The following is a 24,616-nucleotide window of genomic DNA, read 5'->3' as shown; positions in this document are numbered from 1 at the left end:
AAAAGGGTGTGCTGTGAAGAGCTGTGAATTTAGTTTCAGTACTTGACTGATTGATTCTAGCTGAAAACTGAGCTGGATGCTAGGAATTAATTTATGCTGGAATCTCACTGCTTCCCCAGTACAATTATTCAGAAGTGGAGATTTCATTACTTTGCTGTTTTCTTCACAGACTGCTGCTGATTAACCAGAACATTAAGATTTTCTTTCAGTGTCTGATTAAGCTATTTTTGCTTCTTCAAAGTAAAACCTGCTGAGATGAAGTGGCAAAGGCACTGATGATATAAATGGCACACTGTGTCAGCTCTTACCTCAATCAGCTTTAAATAAACATTTGTTTCAAATGGTGAAACAATTAATGTAAACACAAAGTATCAAATTCAGCTCTGGAACTAGCCAGTGCCTGTCTGCTGACTCCTGCTGGTTTATAGCAGTGTCCGGTTTGAGCACAATACTGTCTCTCATAACTGGTGAGGTTTTCAAATGACCCTCCCTTCAGGCAGTCATTGGTAGAAGATGATCTTCCAATAGGAAAATAAATAAAATAACAGAAGTTGGAGAATGGATCATGAGCTCAGAACTGGGCAGGGACCGTTGGAAACGGAAGTAATTTCAGTCTGCTGACACCTGTTTCTTAGGAAGAGTGGTAAAAAGAGAATCCTGTGAACATGCTGTTTTAGCTAATATGAAGTCTTCATAGAAGACATTTTGAGAGAGGAATTCTGCAAAGGCAGTTCAATATCAGGGGTGAAGGCTTATGCTCTCAATTCCACATACTGTAATGTACTGGAAGTTTCCACAAGTTTAAAGGTTTTTTTAAAATAGAATGTATAACACTTGATGAAACATAGGCTAGTTTGACCCTCTGTAATCAAACTGGCTTTGTGTGCTACTGTACTCTTCTTGACTCCTTAGATCTTCAAAATTTAGTTATCTCTCATCTGCAGAGACAATTATTTAAACGCTGCCTTCAGTTTCCTCTTTGAGCTGTGAACAATTTCAAAATTTCAAACAGGGACAAAGAAGTATCCAGAAATAGAACCATGAGTTAAAAATGTTTTAAACACTGTGCAATAATAGATACTTCAGTGTTATTTAATGGTTCTCACTTTACAAAAATGAACATTACACTTTAATATGGAGTTTCAACCCAAATAACACTTTTTCATCAGCAGAAAGATGTTGAACTCCAATGTTTTTTCCTTCTATGCAATAGGCAAAACTGGAGTTCTTCATTATTTTTGGAGCAGAGCCCTTACATTCAGTCACTGCTAAGTGGCTGTGTTTATTCTGTGAAAACTAGCCAGAGCTGTGTCCATTAAGAACTTTTCCAGTCTCTCAGTTGATTAGTGTTTCAGATGTCTGCCATGCCATTTTGAGAAAAGAGCTAGTTCTGGAAAGAAACCCAACAAACCTAACCAGAACAAATCACACACAAAATGGTACTATTCTGGGGGAGTGGGGGGAAATCAAAGAATACTTTTTTTTAAAAATGCAGGACTTTTACCACCCCACTGGCTGTGTAGTCAGTTACGTCAATATTCCTCCTGTGTTGGAAGTGAAGGTGTTCCTTTTTTCCTGTTGTAAATGACTGATTTATGTAACTGGAGTAGAAAAAAGTGCACAAAGGGCAGGGCGTTATTTTCCTTTTTCTTTGCCCTTGGGTTTTAATATATGTCATTAAGATGTACTAAGAAAAGGATTTAAGTTTTTTAATGAAAGGAAGCTTCCAGCTTTTTTGGAATTTGGATTCTGGAGTAGTCAAAGAAGCATTTTCACAGGAAAGCCTTGCTACTTCCATTGAAGGTAACGCAAATGTTATGAGTTATTCTTTGGAACACCTCCATTTTTCCCAATCCATCCTATATGCACTCTGCTCCAGACAGAAAAGATTAGTTATATGAATCTTGCAATCAATTGGATAAATTTGGGGTAATAGTTTAAAAGATAGTATTTAATGTTTTTTCTCTCTGTCTACTGCTGAACTGTGCTGTGGGTAGTGAGACAAATGTCACAGAAGTCCTTCCCAGCAGTCATTTCACTGCTCACAGCAGCTGCACAGTTTCATCCCACTGAACTCTTGGCATTTGGGTGGTTAGCTACACAGAGAGGATTGGCTGGTTTGCTCAGTTGGTACTTACCTCTCTATTAAAGGCAGATGTATTTCTAGAAAATATAAATGTTATCCATAACAAAAGAAGATATTCTGAAACCTCAATGGAAAGTCAACATATCTATAATTATAACAGGAAAACTTCAATTTGTTGACTGTACCTGTACAATGAAAACTCAGTTGAAAGATCAGCTCATCATGCTATTTATAATACTAAGCTGTTTGGAATCCTTCATCACAATGGGACTGTTCTGTTTTGCAAGACTAGCAAAATCAACTGAAGTTTTGTGTACTAAGTGCAAATATCACTGAGTTTTAGATTTTTTTTAATGGAAAATTGTTATATGTTCTCTATGTCCTGGGACATGACTATGTAAATGGTGGTTGCAGGGTTTGAATCTCATTTTGTATAGAGGACATTTTAAAATAAGACCCTGTAAATTCAGGAATGGTTCAGGCATGGAATTAGAGTAAGAATATATATTCTTATTATTAAATTATATACATCAGAAATACTATCTTCATTGTTCTGCCTCATATGATGAACTTATACATTAGATTTCTCTGTACTGTGTTATCTACACTACATGATATACTTCATTGCCACACTTCTTTTTTATTCAGTGACAATTTTCCTACTTTCATTCCATTTTATCTCTAGTCATGAAAAGTAATCTATATTTAATATGGCTGTATCCAGCCAGGGGATTAAAAATCTAAAAATATTTTTACTTCAACATGTACCTACAGGCTTTTATTTCATGGCATTCACTGTCAGAGCAGAGAAGGATGTGGTCAGCAGGAAATTGGTTAGTCTTTTGATCAGGCAGAATATTACCTGAATCATTTTAAGAGTTGATGGGGAAAGGTTTCTTCCCAGACCAAATTTGCTTTGCTGAACAAGGCAGTCTACATTAAAATGTTGTTAATAAGTAATTTCCTGTCTCAATCCCCTCTCTAATAGCTATAAAGGGAGCGTGGCCTGGAAGTATTCCATATTAGTGTCTAAAAAGTTCTATTAAGTGTACTGTGAGCTCTAGATTTTGGTAAATGTGCATATGTTTCTGTTTGTTGTGGTGTTGCCCACCATGACAAGTGGTGGGCACTTGGAAAATACAAGGAAAGCACAAAAGCTATTAAGAAAATTAACAGCTGCATCCAAAAGACACCTGTAAGAAAGCAAACTGATTTTATTCTGTGTGCAATATCTGTCTGGATTTCAAAAAGACCTGGATAACAGATGTAGATTCTCTCCCCATCTTTCCCTGAAAAAGAGATGCAATCTCATCCAAGTATCTCACAAATGAGCTGTAGATGTATTTTGCAGTGAACTTTTTCTAACTGGTTTGTCTTTGAGTTCATTCAGCCTTTTATGATTGTACTGTTCATCATAAAAAATGCTGCAATTGAACAGGTGACTTGTTTTGAAATATTGCATGTTTGTATTACAGGTTTTTTACATGCTTCAGTTTTGCTTACAAGGTCCTGATGTAGCTACCTGATATTTGGAATATAAAAAGAATAGCACTTTTGCTGGACTATTGCTCTCCAAATTTTAATTGTAGTGCTGGTCTTCATACCACTGTATGTAATTTCTTCTTACTTAATTTTTCTTTGCCTTTTTGCCACACAGTGCATTCTGGTGCAGTTCAGGTTAGAAAACAGTATACTGTGATACACTGCAGTATCCTTAATGAAAGTGAAGTATTTAATATTGCTTGTAACAAAGTATTATGGGAGTCAAGCTGGCTACTGCAACATGCCTAAATTACTCTCTTCTTATTATAGTCTATTTATTTTAGCTATACTTGCTCAAAGCAAACACTTTCTAAAAAAAAAGTCAACACAACTTCACTGATCACACTTTGTTTCTGTTCCAAGTCCCAGCTCAATGCCTGTCCTGAGCAAATGAGCCAGGTTGTGGGCAAATGTGCCAGGGCCTGAAGGGCAGGAATCATGGTCACAGCCATTTCTGCAGCAAGCCACATTGGCAGAGAGCATTGCTGGTTTTCTTTCCACTGGGCTCTTGTCAAAGGGGGGAGAATTAGATCCTTGTTTCTTCTCTCATGTAATTTTATATATGCTTGCTAGGAAGTGAGATATCACCAAATATGGCTTATAGGGCTCCAGCAGAATCTTTTCAGCCTGGCTGTCAGCCAAAAAAGTAAAATCTTCAGAAAACACAGGACTATCATATTTGCCTGAGATTTGTGAGGAATTTGTATGTATATGTGCACTACAGAGCACTCATGCAGGAACCCTGATATTTCTACAAAAGACTGAGTTTACTGTGTAGCTGATATGTTGCCAAAATTCTATTTGTGGTTACAATTTTTCTGAACAAATGTATATGCTCACTGTAGTAAATGGAATGCATTTCAGGATGTACATACATGGTAAATATATGTGTAATTTTTGGACATATGGTGACCTGTTTGGTGCTGCTGTGTGCACATAGCTGATGTGACCTAAATACAAAATAAGTAGGGTATGTATGTACAAATGTATGAATAACAGAGAGATGATTCCCAGGGAAATTGGGAAAACCTCAGGAGTCAGAGACATTCAGGGATACACTGCATAAAATCTCATGAGTAAGAATCTATATGCTACAATTCTTAGGATCTGAGAAGAACTGTACAGGAGTTGTATGGCTTGGTGGTTTTATCTTTCCAGCAACAGCTAATGTCATTATAGGTATTCACAAATTATACCACCATCAACATTTCATCTGTTATAATTTTCTGTCTTCACAGATGGGACATCTAAACAGACCTTTCCAAGTATAATTCCAGCCATAATTCAGTTTTCATAGTACTGTGCATAAATGTCTATTTTTGATGATACATTTCTCTAACTCATTACAGCATTTTTGTCAGTTTTAGACTGGGAAAACTGACAAGAAAAGCCAATTGCTTTTCATATAGTATTGGTTTCTGAAAGAGTTTCAGAACCAAATTGCACAGACATATGTCAGAGGGAAATACGATCCTGTGTACAATTTATGTATTTCATGGTGTTGAGTGAGGAAGGCTAAGTATAGTGTTTTATAGTTAAACTGTAACCCTATTGATTTGAAGCATGCCAATTTTAAGAAAAGTATCTGTATGCTTGACTAATCTATATTAAGCATTGCAGTTATCCTTATAAAGAATAACCTTGTTAATATTTTAACTACACATTAGCTGCATCTCTTATAAGGAGATAATATTCCCTATTATAATGGGGGATAATATTCCATTAATTATCACCAAATTAACATGAACTGAGAATAACTGAATGGGAATAAATATTTCATGTTTTAAGCCAAACCTGAGCAAAAGTGATAACAATAGTTTTAGTAACTTGCTATCTGCTTATTTGAGAGTGCATCTGTTTTAAAACTGGTGCACCTAAATTTTGGATTGAGACTAGATAATGCTGGAATTTGGACAGCTGTTCTCTTATCCCATATTGCTTTCCCTTTGTGTTACTTTCCACTTCCATGTTCTAAATGAGCCTAAATTTGAGCACCCGTGGAATAACTGTAACCTTTCACAACAGCAGTATTTACATTTATTTAGCACCCATTGATCTGTTTATAATCTCAAGGTTTAAATACGCAGTTGCACAGAGATGTGTGTCATGGTATCTGGCTGTACCACTGAAAGCTTGCTCTATAGATAGGATGTCAACTGAAGCTTTACTCAATACAATTTAATTTTATAAGCTACCACTCAGAAAACAGTTTTGTGCAATAATGTGACAGGACAATCTGAAGAAACACTCTGTGTATTTATTTGGTTTTCATTTGAAAACATAATTCCTGCAGGGAATTCTATTTCAGCCACAGAAAGGAGGCCTGTGAACAGCTCTTCATTCTGCCTGAATGTTCCCTTATGAATTGCTGATGGTTAGGAAAGCTCACAGTGACAGAACAGGAGACAGCAGCTTTGTGCTTAGATGACAATAGTCTGTGTCTGTGCTAACAGCAACTGGCACCATTAACTACCTATCCATAGAGTGAAAGCAGAACAATTATCGCTGCATGCATTAGAATGATGAAATCCACTCTGTTTCTATAGTAACAGGAGTGACAATTTATATTATGACCTTAAGAAAGTACAATGTGACCATTTCTTGTTTGTTTTTTTCAGTTTTACAAGCAGAAGCAATTCTCAGAGAAAATAATGTTCAAGATGAAGCACATAATTGGCAAAGATAAAGGTAAGATGTACTTTACCTGTAACAAAGGGATGCACAACATACATTCAAGTCGGAATGTTGATTTTGACTTATGTTATGTAGAGACATACCCAATTTAGTGCTATTTGAATGGCATTCTTCTTTTCTGCTTATTACAAATAATTTTAAGTGGAAGCTTTAGAAAAAAAAAATTAGAGTAAGAGAAAATATAATAAGGACTTTAGGAAGTCAAAATTTTGTAATTGGTTTGCCACCTGGTCTATCACAAACTATCATATGAAAAACAGTTGTATATTCTTAGTTTTCCTCCTCAGAAGCATATCAAAGTATCAACACTCTGTAAGAGTTCATAGATATGTTTATTACACTGCAGCATTTTTAAGTCTATCCGAGCTAGCACTTATTTATTTATTTTATGTGTTTGTTAGTAGCAGAATGCTGTGGCTAAATGTTTCTCTAGGTTTTGAAAAATCTATCTTTATAGATACTTTATGAATATTATGGTATAAACCTTTCAAGAGAGAACAGTTTTTGAGTTCTTTAAACTGATTTCAGCATTCTGTTCTAATCCTGCTTTTTTTCACAATCCCGTCTCTTTACAAATGATAGATATATCATGTGTAACTGTGCAGTCATTTAGTAACAGTTATAGTTCTTGAAACATTTAAAAATTTACAACCTTCCCTCTCCCTACATACTTGCCTTGCCCAAAGCTTCTCTCTTCATTATGTGCTAAATATATAGAGTGTTCCTACGAGCCCCTCTGAAGCTGGGATCCTCTGCTATGAGTGAAGGATTATGGAATATCTCTCCAAGTTACCCACAGCTTCAGGAGTAGTACCACTAATCCATGCCTGGTGGTATTTCCTTGCGTGTTACAGAGATGATCAGATAAAGAAAGGAGGACTTAATTGTAACTCTGTGCTAAAACATCTTGTTCAGTCACTTGATGTTCTTTCTTTAAATGCAGTAATTAATTGCAAGTGTGAACTTATAGGAGTTTTTTTTAAAACTAAGATAAATTACTAGCCTTTATCATGATTCCAGGAGTGTCTATAGCCATGTGTTTTAGAGAAGTGTGTAGCCTCCAGCTCATTTTAAAATTTCATTTCATTGCAGTAGAGCATAAAATACAGCTGCATATTGTATTCTAATGCCCCTTTCTATGCCCTGGCTTAAATTGCTGATTTAAACTGCTTTTTTTTTTAATGCATGCGAATGTTTTGAGGTTTTTTTTGGTTTTTTTTTAATTGTGCATCCCATTGTTAGGTACAGGTCCTCTCTGCACTGGCAACTATAGTGATAAGCACAGACATTTTTCTTTAAAAATGCAAATAATTTAATTTTAGATGATAAGCAAGCATTCTGTTCAAAGTCTGAAAATTCAACTAATATTATCTCCATTTCTAAGGGGATTCAACTAAGCAAATCAGAAAAGTTAAGAGTTAAGATGCTGAATATTTCTAGCATCTAGATTTTCACATTATATATGTAGTTGGTTATATGAAAATAAATCTTGCCACTCATTAGCCAGATTTTACATTACATATGAATTAGGAGATTACATGACTGTCATCAGAGCCAGCAATGAAACTACTTAAATAGAACAGGAAGAATGAAGAAGATTGGGTTTTTTTCATGCAAAAAGAGCAGTACTCAAATCCACCTAACACAGTTCCTCTTCTGGAGGAATGAAAAAAAATTGAATGAAAAGCTCTGTTTAAGGCACACAATGACACTTCATTTTCTGACGTCATGAGATCAAGTGTGGCCAGAAAAATAGCAAAGTCTTGTTACTCTGACTGTACATCCTTCATTTTGATTTTGATTATTCTTATATATGTATGTGTGTATGTATGTTATCCCTTCACTGTTCATTTCTGGATGGAAGGAAGATTATCAAGAGAATTTGTGTGGAATGGAGAAAAAAGGAATGTAGGTTACTTAGGCTGTTTTTGGAATTCCAATTATAGGATTATTTTTTCATAGTTACAGTTATTTTGCTTAATTTAGCTTGTTTGTTCATGGAAAATATGTAGAACTGTTCATCTGCACTTTCTTGGAGTTTTTTATAGTTACAAAAGCTGATTTATCCTACTCAAACCATGTAGAATTTCCCAATTATTTTTGTTAAACATAGGGATGACCACCTAAAAGAGACACGTGACACCAAAAGGAGAATTTTGTGAATGAAGAGCTAATGTTACAATTGATGTGCAAATACTATATAAATCTTCTAAATTTCAATTAAATTAAGAATTAACAAATCAAACTCCTGCTAATAATAAGATCCTTGGAAGAATAAAGGAGATTAAATAGTTAGGCTGTGAACACTTGTGAGTGCACACTGCTTGTTAAGCCATAAAAAGCTGAATAGTTAACCAGTAAATTCTGTTACACACACAGACATGCATCAATAAAATGTTACTGTAATAATGTTAAGATTACATTAACAAATGGTATTTTGTAATAAGCAGTAAACTGAAAAAGAGCTGTGATAAGGATAGATAATCACTGTGTTTTATAAGGCAAAATTAACAGCTAAATATGTCTGATTTTAGTAAGCATGTACCAGATTGACTATATTTCAGTGACAATTTTCTACTTGCTGAGCTTCTGTTTGTTCATAAAACAGTTTTTAGACTATAAAATCATTGTTTCTTAATACCTACATCAGCATAGCTGCAACATCATTATTAAGAAATATTCCAGTTTTTTTCTCCACGTTGATAGATGTGCTGTTCACTCACTGATCCTTCAAAACTGAACACGAGGGAAAAAATTAAACTACACCTCTCTTCATGAAAACACTTCATGCAAGTTTTCTAGTTTTGGCAAATCATAGAGAAGATCAGGGAGCAGGATTCCTTTCAGACTATGTATTCATTTGGAAATGAAAATGAAAAAAATAGAAGTAAAGTGAATGAATGACAGCTCATTTTATTCTGTTGCATATGTTTGTCTAGGACTAATGTACACAGTATTTGCAGCTCATTCTTGTTTGCCTTCTTGTTTGCCTAAAGAATTCTGCTCAAGATTCTGAATGTTAACACATGCCTTGAATTCCTATTAGTATCCCTATTTTACCTCTGGTACTACAAAAGTTCATAAATAGTTCTGCTTCTTGGCCTGGAACTATGCAGAGAGTCTGTAATGACAGACTTCACTGATGAGCAAGTACAGAGAAAGTTCAGTAAATAAAGAGCAAGGCTGTGGTTCCAGTTTCCAAAAAGGAAAGGCTATATGCAGAACATGGCTTTCAATATAACTGGACGTTTCCATTCTGTGGTTTTAAACATATGAATTTCAAATTAAGCCTAGGGTGGCTTTGATCTGGCAAGATTTTATTAAATGGAATCTATGTCTAAATTTTCCTTATATCTTGGCTTCTATTCTTTAAAGAATTATTCTTAAATGATACAGACCAATATGAAAGTATTTTTAAAGTAATGAGAATGCCAAATGCTAATCTACCTATATAATCTGATTTTTACCATTTTTCCACCATTTCTTCAATATCCTTTAATATATTAATTTGATAGAGAAGCAAAATGTCACCTAACTTGCATATGCATATGAATGTAAGTCATGTCTCCATGGCATATGGTATTCAGCTAAGCCTAGTATAGTTGACATATGTCTAAGTAAAATCTCTTTCTGGTATTAGGTATTTAAATTTCTTCCTTTGCATTTGCTATAGATAAGATGACACAGGGCATTTATAACAGTCATAGAGATATTGTTTTTCTTGAACAAATTGTTTCTGTTTACTTAAACCTTTCCAGTGAGTTACTGGAAAATTTTGCTATGCAGAGTGAAAAAACCTAATCTCTACTGCTGGTAATAAATTCAATTTGCAATGAACTACAGTCCAACCTGACTTACTCTGTTGTCCATAAATTTGTGACATCTCAAGGACTGGAAGACTTTAATCTTCTGCTGTCATTGCTTGCTGTCCTATACTGAGGGAATTTATTGACGTTTTTTGGGTAAGGTATCAGGAGTCTTTACCTTTGCTTTCCAGATTTTTCCTAGGCCACTGTTAAATCTGTGAATACCTGCAGTGTCCAGCAGAGGGTCCTGCTTAGTTTTTTTAATTCCCAGTTCTTGAATGTGGTAAGATACAGTGGGTCCCAGAGTGGAACCATTGGCTTGTCATACTGCAACAAATCTGGATACTGAATCTTTCCAAAAATTGGATTCACTCCTTGAATGTTGCCATAGCAATATCAACAGCACATTCTGAAGTGAAAGTTTTTAATTTAAAGTGAATAACTGAATTAGGGAAGGAGCACTTAAAAGCTTTAGATGTGTTCTACTTTCCTAGACATCAATGATAATAATGTACCTTAACTTGAATTTGTTTTAGGAAAAGGAATGAGAACAAAGAATTCTTTAGTGGCAGAGTATGTCTTTTAATTATGTAGTTTACAATGAGTGCAAAAATGGAGAACACAATTTGTAAAGTTAAATTGAAACACTAAAAGAAAATACTCAGTAATTTTGTAGCTTCATGAGCTATACTCCTGAGTGATAGTAGTCTTCTGCTGTTAGATTTACTTCCTATAAATTCAGATAGAGTAGAGGAGATGTGTACAAACTATCTACCAGTGCAAACACATTCCTGATCCAAGCATGTACATTGTCTTTTATTTTCTCCTTAATCAGCTTTGTACTGTGATCAGCTTTCCAACTTTTGCTCTCTGCTGATGTATAGACTTGGAATGTTAAAAAATATATACCCTTTACAAAGAAAGAAATAAATCAGAAATGTTTGGATAAATTTACCAGATTTTTAACTATATAGTGTTTATTAAGGATGCAAATCTAAGGAGTGCACCCAGCTGGCATGCTACAAAACCCTGCTTTTATGATAGCAGATCTGTAGGGCTTTTGTTGCTGCAAATAACGTGGCACTGCTGTACAGTCATTACAACACTGTGGCTGCAGTAAGAGACTGGATGACAATTTAGTTGGGGTGGTTCTGGTTTTTTAAAACTATGTTTTAAAGGAAAATATTTTTCAAATACCTCTTCTCCACACTGCATCAAAGATCCTATTTAACAAGACCTGATTCATATTTAGACCTCAAAATTCAATAGTGACATGTTAAAAATACATGAACTGATTGGAACTTGCTGGTTGATCAGGAGTTTAGGAGACTTAGTTCTTTCATTTCTATCCTAAATGGAAACTGCTGACTTCTTGAAAGAATCTCTCCCTTTAATTGTAGACTTTGATTACTAACACAGGGCTGTAAGTCTGAGCTTGAAATGGTAAAGTACAAAACACACAGTTCCAGAGATTTTTGAAAGAGTAGCCTTTTAATCTGGTTATTTGGTTTCATGTTCTTTGCTATTTTAAGTTTGTGCATATGGTTGTGCTCCTACATGATCCTACAGTGACTTCAGAACTGTTAGTGGTTGTTACCCTCAAAGCCTAAACTGCTCTTCTTATAGTACAGGAGTATGTCATTAGTTCAGGGCTGTGTTATTATCTCTGAATCCTTTTGCATCCTTGGATCTTCAGCTTCTGATTCTAACACTATCACTAACTAAAATAACACAAATAAAATGAAGGCTTCCCAACCCACTGATAATTCTCAGTTTATGTAGCCATATATATCTGGATGCTGGCTGAGATTATAGATCTCCCCAGTGCTTATTATTTGTATTTCATTTGTCCATCCTAGGATGGAATGCTATATAATGCTGCAATTTAAAAAAACCCCATGATTTCTATATAAAATATGTTAAAAGCACCCTCATGCTGTGATGACATAACAGCAAACACAGTTCTTTCATTAATAATTTGTTAGTATCAGTTGCTCATGAAGAAGCTGACCAGTCTTTGAACTTCCATTTTGCCCCTTAAGTTACAGGGTAAAACATGGCATAATCTAAACTATCTGAACTAGAGTGTAAATCTGTTGGAAACAGAGCCTCATTGATGGTAGTACAAGCCAGGATCTTTCTTCAAAAATAATGGAATTGAAGGGATTATGGTGGTTATAGCCACAGCATTATGACAGGAGAGAGCTTGTTTTTGGATTACAATATCCCAGCTACTATTTTGTCATTTCAAAGTCCAAACTCATTTTATTAAAGGATTGCTTTATTTTGAAGACAGAGGAAACTTCCTTCTACCTACTGGACAACATAAATCAACATGTGGGTATTGGGAAAGGAAAAAACCCTCTGTATTTTTGGTTTGCCACAAAGCTGTTTGCAATGCAAAACTGCCTGTAATTTCAACACATAAATACAAGCCTGATTACTGCATTTGAGGGAAAGCTATTTTTGACAATTTAACCTCCTTGAGAGATACAGTTTAACCACATTATCTTTGTGGAGCCCACTTTGTAAGGTGCTGTTGCTACCGAAATAGCTGTGGTTAGTGTGCTGGTTGCCTAGCTGTACTTAGAGCACCATGGGCTCTTTTTCCTATGTAAGTGGAGCAAATCATGTTATGCAGCTAGAGAACCTTATTCTAGGCTGGGTATCTACCCAGATACAAGAACAGTCATGCTGAGAAAGTAAATAACTGTTTAACTGCAGTTATTTTTGCATAGCAGAGAAACTAGATACTGAAGTATTCTTTTCCAGTCTTGTTTTTAACATGTAAAACGTTGAACTGAAATATTGGACTGGGAGATTTACTATCCCAAAGTTGTCTGGCCTTACCAGTTTAAGATATCAAGCAGTGGAATAGACTTCTAATGAAAAATGGCTGATATGGCAGTAAAAGACATAAATTCAGCTTTAGTTCAGAGTTAGGATTAAAAATAAAGACAGGAAAGCATATCAAGGCATTTGGAAGCAGCCATGGCAACCATTTAACTTCTTTTTCTTTCAATTACATTGTAATTTAAAACATTCTAGGCTTTTGACTCAGTTTATATGAAATGGAGTTCTAAAAATTACTTTTATTTTCCAGAAAAAATTACATTTTGTTCTATGTTCTCACTTCCTTGCCTTCATATGAAGGCAAATATAAGCACTGTTTTCCATTGACTGAATTTTTTCCCTATGAGATCTTCCTTTATTTCTATTTTGAAAAGGGAAGCTCTCTTTTTTTTATTCATGGAGCTTAAAAGAAGTGCATGCCAATTCTTACTCAGAGATTATTTTGCATTTCGTTACAGGATTCATGCATCAAACATCAGTGTAGCTTAAGAATACTCTGCCTGCTAGATTCCTACTTAAATGTTTCCAAGATGTTACAAGGCATGTGAAATACAGATCCAGACCTAATTTAAAGGGATTTGTGCAACCATGCATCACAAATATAATACCTAGGTGAATCATAGATTTTACAGGTCTAAAAATGCACTTAATACTTGCCTTATGAATAAAATATAGTGGTTGCCTGGCAAGCTCCAGACCTTGAGCTGTAGAGCTTTGACCATAGGATCCATTATGATTTGGGATACAACATTACTTTATGAAAAAATGAGGTCTGGAGGACTACAGCTATAAGACTTTATAGTCTAAGTAATTTCTAATATGCAAAAAATCACTGAGTTCTGAGAACTGTTACCAGTTTGGAGTTCCAAGTTTGACAGTTACACTCAAAGCTGTGTGAATTAAAATAATGCTTTAGACAGTAACACATCACTAGTGAAGCTAAACCATAGTGGTATTATTTTGCAAATGGTTTTGAAAGAAAAGCATAACTTAATACCTATGACTCTCCTGTGGATATTAAATTGTATTTCAGCATCAGCTAATGTAATAGAAGTTTAATTTATAATAAAGCCGGTTAGGATTAATTTAGTAGTAAATTAAACATCTACCTCTGAATACTGTTTGAAATTTATTCTTCAAGGACCTTTTTCAGAAGCAGACCTCAAGTTTTATGGAGAAGTGTTACTGTATTGATTTAAGGAGCTTTTTAAGTGAGTAGGATGTTCTAGTGCAAGCAGCATTTGCCTATACTTCATTACACATTTCATGGTGTGATGTGCCATCTAGTGTCACATTCCCCAAAAGGAGGAAAACACTGTAAAATCCTTCATCAACAATACACTTGGAGAGTTAGGGGATTCTCTATAGGTTGGGTGTTCAGGAATAAATTGATCATAAACAGCAAAGAACTAATGGTTACATCTGTTTGTACTGACTGTGTAATTTAATATTTGCCATGTAGTGCTCTGTTCAACAACCCTTGTTGTCTGTGGATACACATCTATTTAAAAACTCTTTTCCCAGCTACAGCCATGCATTTTGGTGTTTATGCCTAAGGAACTGTTTATACCTGTATAACAGTTATATGAGGGTGCTCTTTTCAACCTATACTTACAAAGAAGTTAAATTACAAAGAGAAAAAAAATTTTAAGGGCTCCTAAATGCATATACCTGGGCAGGGAAAACTGTTGATAGCCCCAGAGATTTTGTAAGGATTACTCATACAATATGTTTTGTAATGCAATGGAATAGTCTTTTAATAAGCTTAATTGGTCAGCGTTGACTTACTCTGCTTCTGTCCTACAAACAGATGGGTTTCATGCAGTCAGTATGTATGTTATGTATGCTTAAAGACCTTTTATAAAGCTATTAATACCTGGGAGATTTTTTTCCCACCTCACACAATAACTTACATAATGATACGTCATTCTTTTTCATCAAAACAAGAGGGAGAAATGGAGAAACTCACTGTATTCAAGCTCTTTGTGTTTCTGATATTTATGTTGATCAATTTTCTAGCCTCATTTTTAACAGTTTCAGTGTAGAAAACAGTGCAGAAGCAGTATGTTTTGTGGTCTGGCAGCCATCTCATCTGAGATGGGAACTGTTTAAAGTACTTGCCAGACAAATACAACTTTATCTTGATTGTAGTTGAAGAAGGGAAGTGGCTTATAGTGAGTAATTTTACTATGATGGTGAACTTTAGAACTACTGTATTTCTGACTTAGCAGCAGGTGAAGTAGAAGACTATACATGGAAAAGATTAAATGGCACATCTTACAAAAATGACACACACTTTTATTTGAAAATTAATGTCAATTGAAATATAGCAGATCTTGATGTTTTTAATGATTTGAATACATTCAATTCAGTTTAAACAGGGTAACTCTCAAATCTCTTCTGTTTCTGTATATATAAGCCAATTATACCACTACTCTTGTTGCACGTTAAGTTTTGCAAAAGCTTACATTTAGTCTTCTGTGTTTCTATAACAGAAAGAAGCAAAAAAAAAAAAAAAAAAAGAAAAAGAAAAAAAAGAAAAAAGAAAAGAAAAGAAAAGCCAAAAGTGATTCATACAATTCACACAGTTCACTATCACTTAAGGAAATTGGTGCTATACACCTTTCAGTGCATGTTCATGTAGACATGCCATTCATACTCAGTTTTTAAAACTTCAGTATGCACATGTATTTAGGGTTATGTGACTAACATTTTGATTGACTGGGATATAATAGTGTTACCTCACAAAATTAGTTTTATGGGAATCATAATTAGAATCATTGTAAGAGTATGAAAGAGTAAGTTGTTCTGTTCATTAGAAAGTCTGCCTGCAGAATTCTAATTTCACAATATTTATTGGCAGTGGTGTTGTAAGTATTGTGTGCAGCAGAAGGAGCTCAGCTTGACTGTTCAGATCCCAGATGGAACTTGGGCTTCTGGTGGTTGAAAAATTCTATATTTGAATTACAAATTCCTGCAAATGTTGATGCAGAAGAATAATCATGGAACAGGAAGAAATCAGAAAGCTGGAAAAGTAGAACTGATCTGAATAAATTACCTTCCACTTTGGATGACGTTTTCCTGACACTGCTGATGTCTGACTAACAGCTCGAAATGTCAAATGAAGCACAATATGGCTTCTATACCCCAGGACAGGATGCTCATCAGGCAAGTTATTAGTCTAGAGAGTTCTTCAATGCATATTAAGTCAAATTAAGGCATGAAATACCATTTTTTATGTGAAGACCTACAAAAATCTTTAATAACATTTTCGTGGGCATTTGAAAAGAAGGAACTGATGTGACGGATTTCTGGAATACTGCTACACTTGCAGAGTCTCTAGCTGTTCTTCAGCTGGCTGCCTGTGTTACCTTACAGTTTTAAAGCTTTGGGGATGTAAGCTTTTGAAACTCCCTTCTACGATGTAAGGGCTGTATCATCAGTTTACAGAAAACATCATACCTGCTACTCTGCACAGTAGGAAATAAACTCTGAAAAATGGATTTATTGAGAGATTTTAAAAGAACAAATGAAAGTGTATGTCATTTTGCCATAGTTCTTTTAATGCATAAAACAAAAAGCAGAAGTGACTCTTCCTCTTATGTTATCTTTTGAGGAAGTGGAAAGAAATACATATTCCATTTGTTGAATGAAAACATGCTAGTCCTAGTATTGTTGCAGTGGCTCTGGGTGTCTGCTGGCCTTGGTGTCAGAGCAAATGCTGAGTATTTTGTCTGGGGTTAATACTATGAGTAAAGGGAGACTGCAAAATACATAAATGAGGATTCAAAATCCTGCATAAAATATACACAGAGAGAGAGTGAAAAAACAAAGAAAGAAAGAGGTATATAATGGACAGGAAGAATGAATGAGTAAATGAGCATTGTGAATATATTTAGGGAAAAACAAAATAAAAAGGGAGAACCTGATAGGAAGACAGGAAAATACAAATTAAATAAAAAGTATGTAAAGATGAGGGAAATGAGTTCTTACACACCTATAAACAAGTAGTGCTTTGTAGAATCCTTAAAAAAATATAATGCAAAATTATCAGTGGAATCTCAGTGTAGATCAGGGCATAAGACTTTAAGCTAGCCTTTACTTTGATATGCTTGCTATCCACCCTGGCATAAAATATACACAAAACATCCAAAAGTGTGCTGCCTGTCATGTGTGATATACTTTTTTGAAAACCTGTTCCCATAGCAACATTGCTATTGCATGGTAGCCTAGGTATGTAAGTATAGCAAATTTAGTTTAAATTTCTATGTGTGCACATACTTTTTCCTGCGTGAATAAACACACACACACACACATACACATTGTGTGGGTACTCAGATGGCATAGTGTATGTTTGGGAGCCCAGGACCCTTGGGTGGTATCCTTTCGCGCCCAGATAAAAATGAATAATAGAAATTAATGATTTCTATAATACCACAGACCCTGAGGCTAGAAAACCTAAAACTATGAAGTCCATAATTAGCTCTATATTTTTAAAGGTTTCAAAACTTATTTTTTAAAATAAGAAATATTCTGTGGGAGTAGATTATTAACTGAAAACCTGAAATTCTGTCTGTTCTAAAGATTAACATTTAAATTGTATATTTATGTTCCATCTTGAATTAGGAATGCTGTGATAATCCAGTTGGAGCTTGGTTGATTAATAACATACCACAGCTCTAAACCACAGCATACTGGAGTGACAGCCAGGCCTAGAAATCCATGTGGTGGATTCCCAGAACCAGAAGAAATGTGCAACATTAGCTGAGAGATTTTTATTATTGTTTTTCTTTTAATCAGGTAAGGATGAAAATATAGCTGGTAGCATATGTAATAATGGTAAATGCAGCAATAACTGATCCAGAGCTGCAGAACAGTGCTTGTCATGCCAACTTTATACATTAACTTGCACAAATCACTTATCTCTGCACCCCTACCTTTCTTAATCCAGCTGTACATGATGACAATGGAATTTGAGTGTCTTATGCCTGACTGTAGGTGAAAAGTGAACATTTTTCCACAAAGAATAAAAGGAGGAAGGACTCTCTGTTGACTCCAAAGGGAACAGGATGATACCCAGTGTTTGGGCACTATTATTTAAATGCTAAATAGAGGGGAAGCCGTACAAGGAGTGGCTGAGGGCGCTTGGCTTGCTCAGCGTGGAGAAGAGACTGAGGACAGAGCTCATCGTGGGCTGCAGCTGCCTCAGGAGGGGCAGTGGAGGGGCAGCACCGATCTCTTCTTGCTGTGACAGGACCCGAGGGAAGAGCTGGAGTTCTGCCAGGGGACAATTAGGTTGGATATTAGGAAAAGGTTCTTCACCCAGAGCGTGCTTGAGCTCTGGAACAGTCTCCCCAGGGCAGTGATCGCAGCACCAAACCTAACAGAACTCAAGGAGTATTTGGATGATGCTCTCAGGCACAAGGTCGGATTTATGGGGTGTCTTGTGCAGGGCCAGGAGTTGGACTCAATGATCCTTGTGGGTCCCTTCCAACTCAGCATAATCTATGATTCAATTTTCATTTACTATTTCCTACATGAAAACCTGTCACCTGAGTAATCTACTTCTGTTTCTAGCTGCACTAAGCACTTCTGAATTCTGATGTAGTAGAAGTCACACAGATTCAGATCAGATAGGTTGAGATGTTTATCCTGTATCCTTTCTAAAAGTAAAAAGAAATTCTAGTGAATACTAGAGTTGCATATCTGAGAGTTAGCAGATTTCTGCAGGGAGGCTCCTGCCTCAATTCAGCCCTGATCTGACAAGCATGTGTTGCTATGGCAATGGAGATTATTGAGTGTGAACACGCTGCTGCAGCTGGGTGACAAAGCTGAAACCTAACTTTTTAATTAATTTTTATTTTTAAATTAAGGGGGAAGTTTTGTCAGTCAGCCTTAAGAATCCAGTGTAAACTTCTATAGTAAATTAGAATGTTACTAACAGCTTTATAACTTTGCCTTCTATTCTGCAGCTGGTGTGCTTAAGAGGCATGTTCACTCTGAGAAAACGGAACATAAAGCTTTCCTGGTTTAGTTTCCAGCTGCAGAAGACAATAGCAGCACTTAACTATAGAAAATAATTTTTAAAGCAAGCATCAGTCTGGGTAAACACATTATTGCCTGCATATTCTAGCCATGTTCATCAATGCATTAGCTCTGCCAGATCATCTTCTGGCAGTTACGTAAGGAAAATTAGTCAGTTTGAAAAGGAATACCTTCGTTTCCATGGAGCTCCTCTAGTTTTCATGGGCTTGTTTGTAGGTTAGAACAGTACTGTGGGTAGAAAATGCACTGAAATAAATGGAGCACAGAAAAGCAATGTAAAAAGATATTGAAGAAGAAAGAAATTACACAGTAAAGAATAATTAACATTAGGAACTACATAGGTAAGTACTTCTACAAGTTTTCAGATCACCCTGCCAGGTACATAAATACTTTTGTCTTCTTAATATCTCTGGATCTTAAATAGTTAAAGCCATTGCTTATGATTAGCAACATAGAAATTAAACATTAGGAATTGCTGTAATGTCTGGTTAGTAGATTTGTGTTTAGTCAGTGCTCCTCTGTGCCCCATTATTTCTGGACTGGCCATCAGGTGTACATTAAGAAAGTTTCCATGTGATCATGGACTCATACATCTTGTCCTAACAGATCTGATTTAAAGGACTAAATAAAATTCATCTTAAACCTACTCTCTTTCAGTTACAAGCCATTCCCCCTTGTTCTTGGGCTAGGTATCTCAGTGGATGAGACACCACTTCCTCCCCCAGTGCCATAAAAAAATCACAAATATCCACAAATACTGTAGAGCTCAGCAGGAACACAACTGAGAGTCGGCTTGATTAAAAAATAAAAATAAAAAATCTTTCCTCTGGCAGAGAATCACCATTTTTATGGTGGAAGATGCAAAGCAGCAGTATTTTCATTAGCTTTACAGATTGCAAGATGCCAGCTCTCAGTGCTCAGTGATCTTTGTCAAAAGGCAATTGTGTCTGACTGGACTTTCCAGTGGATTGACTGTCTCAGCCAGCATCATGCACCCAGCTGTGTTTGAACTGATTGAGTATCCTCTGTAAATCTAATTATAAATATAAACACTATCTTCCAGGGCTCATTAAGAGGATAATTACAAGTTTTGGAAACATCTCTAATGAAACCCTGCCAGTCTAGAACTGGAATTAAAAGTCACAAGCTAATTTTAAAGCACGATATAATAAGTCTCTGGACTAAATGCAGTTTTTTCAGGCAGAAAGTTACCAGAAATAAAAAATTCAGTAATAAACTAGAAGATGTGCTGTCTTCCATAGTTGATTTTCCAGGGAAAGTCTAACTTAGAGAGCAGATTGATGGAAAAGCTGAGGAGAGTTTTAAATGCAATAAACTCAGGTTTGAATTCTCTGTAAAAAGAGAAATGCATAAGCACACAACTTTAGAATCAATTGTGGCCACTTAAAAATGCAGCCTTTGGTCAAGGGTATAACAACTGTGTGTCCAAGCAGCTGGTCCTGATGCTTTTGCTGCTCTAGAATCATGCAGACACCTACCTATTGTCCCTTTTCTAGCCATGCAGTGTTAGAATTCAAACACTGCTATTTTTTCTAGGAGATCTTCTTAACAACTGAAGATTTTGTTTGCCAGCTCTGGGGCAGTTCTAAAACTTGGATGAACTAAAAGGAAAAGCTGCATTTCTTGATGCACCCAATGAAAGTTTGTATTACAATAGGTGCCATATATCTCTCCTGCTTTATGTGAACAGTTACAGAACTAGACTTGTTTGGCTACAAAATACCAATGTCTTTAAATTCAAGTGTAGCAGAATTGTGGTACATCTTTGGGAATCCTGGATACTAACAGACAACTGCAAGCTAGGTTTGGAACTTGCATTGGGAATTTGTTCATCATGTTTCAGTAAAATTTTGCATCTCAAATTTAAAAAGAAGAGGAAGTGGGTGTAAAGACAGGTTTGCATCAAGAATGTAGCACTTCTATTCAGCCTTGAAATAACCATGCAAAATAAGAGCGCTTAGGAGGTAAGAACTGGAACAAGTAATTGAATACATAAATAAAGAGTAAGGAGAATTTTTCGAGTGATTCACTACCTTCTTCTGTTCTGAAGTTTGCCCACCCACTCCTACATACCACCTCCTGTGGTGCAGGACATTTTAATGTAATGTGGGAGTTTAGCATACAAATTCCTACTGACTGCACTTGTGCATAGCTTCCCACACACCTTTTGAAATAGGGTTCCTTATTTAGAAAAGTAAATGAGTCTTATAGCTGTGTCCTAAACTACAAGTGCAGTGGGTTGAAAATTACCCATTACATCCATTTTGAATTGATAGGCATTTCATAATTTTTAACTTTGCTACTGAGACAAGTTTGTACACCAGCTCTGAGCAGTTAGTAATGCAGAGAACGGTGGTCCTGTGCTGAGGACTGGAAAGCTGCTGATACAGCATCTTGAAACAAGGACCTTGCAGAGGGTTAAACCACAATACCACTGCAGTCAAATTTGCTCTGATGTTGACTCACTGCTTACCTCGATGACACACACAAAACTTGGTAGAAAATGAGTTCTTTCTCTGCAACCAATTCATAACAGAATCATAGTAAGGATGACATGACAACAGCAAAGGAGTAATTAACAGCTTTTCAGTAAAAGTTTGTGACAAGTCTCAAATGACATGCTCTGAGCTGCTTCAGTCAGTTTTGTGTTTTACAGGAAGCTTCAGAGCCTGCTCCTATTTGCTGAAGGCAGCCAGAGCTTCCCAGTCTGTTTTGGTGCTGTCGGCTGGATCGTGGTTACAACTGGAACTCAGAGCTGTCGTAGAAAAACAGATGGAATGTAAGGTCAGGTCTTAACCCCACTGCTCTTGATTGATCACAGCAGAGAAAAATATGGCATTTCCTGTTTTGAACCTGCCCTTTCATTGTAAATGAAAGTATTTTTATGGATTATGTGCTTGTACAGCTCTGAAAACTCAGTCTGAACCTGACCTTTCTATTCACTTTCTACTCATTAGTGAAACCAGACAAATCAGTTTAATTTCTCAATTTACTAATTGGAATACAGGAAATAGAAACAAACAATAACAAATTAAATTGTTTACTTTATTGACCTGAAACATTCAGGAAAGAATACTGACTGAACGTACACTTAGCATTTGCAAAAGCCTTTCTGAAAGGAGCACAATGTCTTACTCTATTCCATTAATGTATCTTGCTTCTTAAGGGCCTGATGCTAAATATTAATTCCCAAAAACAGCCTTACATTAAGTATGACTTTCTCATGTAGATTTGATCCCAAATCCTGGCTGCTTCATTGTACAGAAATAGGGTGATGTTAATCCTTAAGTATTACAGAAACTGTATTTAGCTGAAAAACTAAATAAAACTTCAAATATGTAAATATTTAACAGAGTCTAGAAGGAAAGAATCATAGCAAAAGTATTTCTTCTTGCGCACCTCACTGTTTCATGCTTCTGAAAAACACTTGCTAGTAGTTGGTCACACTGGGGCATACATCCAACGGGTCATTATTACATGGGAAAAATTTATTTATTTTATGGATTAACAAAATTGCAATTTTTTTTAATAAATTTGGTAAAACTCTAACTTTTGCTATGGACCAAACTATTTCCTTACCTAAATCCTATAAATGTCAAAAGGTATAAATTTTACTTTACAAATGGAATCCTTCTAGACTGATCATAAACATATGAATTGGGTAATAAAACTTGTCTTGTTCTACGGCTAAGCTGCAACAGAGAAATTCTTGTGTAAATTAGGTGATACCCTTGTTTTAGAAGTGTATACTACTGTCTTGTGTGCTTATGTCCTTGTCTCGGTGGTAATAAAGTAGTGATTCTCCTCGGAAAGTTAATAACAAAAACAGCTGGAAAAGAAATAACATGATGACCTTGCATTTATTGTACAGGCTGGTCTGAACAGGGAGATGAAATAAACTATGGTCTGTATTCTTGAAATGGAAGACATGAAAAAATGGCAAAATACAGTGAAACTTGTGGTTCTTAGATGAGTCTCTACTCCTTAGCTGGGAACTGAGACATCTTCAGAGCTGTAGCCTAGAGACCAGACCTGGGCAAGTCACTCACCATGAGTAGTAGAGGTCTCTGAAACCTGCAGTGCTAAATGGCTTCTAGCTAAGTGGAATTCGAAAAAAGGAGACAATGTTTCCCATCTCCACATGTAAATCCAAATCCTCTACTGCTCCTCACAGGAAACATTTTCCTTAGACACATGATCTATACATGGATCCCGTGCAAATAGTTGGTAACTTTAGGATTCCCAGACAGCTGCAGTCTTTACTGTTTAGGAGTCCAACACCACACTCTTCTGGCCAGGAAGCCTTCAGTTAGCTCTTGCCATGTAGATTTTGATGGAGGATGCCAGTAATTGCAGTCCAGCATGCTAAGTGTTTTTTTCTTTCTCTCTCATGCAGTCAGAATTTTCCTTTCGCTTTGATGAAGTATATTTTAAAAACAAACATCATCATAGCCCCACAGACATCATTCTATGAGCCCAGCCTCTCATTTCTTCCTGCTGCCTGACATTTCAGTTCTTTTTTCTGATTTCCTGACACTCTTAAGCTCCGAGCTAAATTCTACCTTTGTATAGGCATCCCTGCTAAGAAAACATGGGTTTCTTTAAGGTAATTTGCCATTATTGAAGCATTTGTTTTCTCTCCAAAAAGACTCTACGTAACGCTTGATTGTCTAGAATTTGCTTCTGTTGGTGTAAAAGATTTTCATGCTGTGTTTGGCTTTTGAAGGTTTATTTTTGCATAGGTGCTGAGATTAAGCATCATTTAAGCAAGGAAAAAAAACTTGGGCTCAATGACAAAATGGTTGGAAAGGTCTGAATTGAAGGCAAGGAGGAAAGAGCTTATGTCACTGGATTAGGAGCCAAAACTAGACTGAGAAACTTCTGAATGGAATATTTGGTTGCTTCTTTATCTTTCATGTTCATAGAAAGATTTGGGTTGAAAGGAGCCTTAAAGATCGTCTTGGGCCAACTCCCCTGCAATGGGCAGATACTTTACACTAAACCAAGTTGCTCAAAGCCCCATCCAACTTGGCCTTAAACACTTCCAGGGATGGGGTAACCATAACTTCCCCTGGGCAACCTGTGCCTCACCACTCTCTCAATAAAGCATTTCTTTATAATATTCAACATAAACCCATTGTCGTTCAATTGGAAGGCATTTCCCCTTGACAAATCATGTCCTATTTTATCTCTGTTTTTCTTCATCATATCATAGACTGGCATAAAAACACTAATGGACATAATAGAAACATGGAAAATGTGAAACAACATGTACTTGTCAGTAGATGAAAAAAACAAGGATGCACCTTCGTAGGGAAAAATGTCTTTGGAACCTAGTTAGTTCAGCAAGGTGAAATTACTAAGGAATGTGTTATGCAGAAAATGCATTAATTCACACATATTTTTCTCAAGTATTCTTTCCTCCATCCAAGAGTAGCACAGCTGCTTTGCCCTCACTCTTCAAATGATCTGCAGACTGAAGATGGTTTAATGACAAGAGAAAAACTTTGGAGTTAAAGGTATATATTAGATTAGATTCCAACTAAAGGAATTTGAACAAGTTACCTAT

At 35.9% G+C, this 24,616-nt stretch overlaps 1 protein-coding gene across 2 annotated transcripts in view; it reads left to right on the top strand.

The window, feature by feature from the left end:
- The window catches only part of ESRP2 (epithelial splicing regulatory protein 2), a 168,701-nt gene that overhangs the window by 32,563 nt on the left and 111,522 nt on the right, over positions 1-24,616 (top strand). The window contains exons 5-8 of one of the 2 annotated variants that reach the window (XM_086847261.1): positions 6,247-6,316; positions 15,845-16,149; positions 17,608-17,781; positions 21,704-21,831. The gene's annotated coding sequence lies outside the window, so the exon portion shown is untranslated. The remainder of the gene's footprint in view (positions 1-6,246; positions 6,317-15,844; positions 16,150-17,607; positions 17,782-21,703; positions 21,832-24,616) is intronic. The other variant, XM_086847262.1, reaches the window with a different exon arrangement.

The sequence above is a fragment of the Cyanistes caeruleus genome, chromosome 12 (assembly GCF_971803275.1).
Source record: "Cyanistes caeruleus chromosome 12, bCyaCae1.hap1.1, whole genome shotgun sequence".
Lineage (NCBI taxonomy): Eukaryota > Metazoa > Chordata > Aves > Passeriformes > Paridae > Cyanistes > Cyanistes caeruleus.
This window is presented reverse-complemented; position numbering and strand designations above follow the sequence as displayed.